The sequence below is a fragment of the Petaurus breviceps genome, unplaced genomic scaffold (assembly GCF_028583685.1).
Source record: "Petaurus breviceps papuanus isolate PSGF00001 unplaced genomic scaffold, PetGlider_PUasm1.0 186, whole genome shotgun sequence".
NCBI classification, from domain to species: domain Eukaryota; kingdom Metazoa; phylum Chordata; class Mammalia; order Diprotodontia; family Petauridae; genus Petaurus; species Petaurus breviceps.
Window position 1 is genome coordinate 6,623,730 of NW_027185798.1, and position 305 is coordinate 6,624,034.

Below are 305 nucleotides of genomic sequence, written 5' to 3' on the forward strand. Positions count from 1 at the left end.
GTCTCTTTTGAAAAAGACCCACCTCTCTCAGCAGGTAAGGAACAGGCCAGGCACCCAGCAGCCTCAGCCAGGACCGAGGCGGGGCCCCAAGAGCAAAGAACACAGAAAGTGGGCCAAGACTGGAGGGGGGGAGCAACAGGGATGGAGAAAACTAGAGCTAGAAGGGTCAGGCCCTAAGGCTGGGCCAGAAGCTCTATCTGGAAACGGAGCATGAAGGAAGGAAATGTCCTCTTACTGGCTGGGATGGGGGAACAGCCTGTGGGAGAAAGGGGAGCATAGTCCATCTCCTCCTCCTTCCTTAAGAG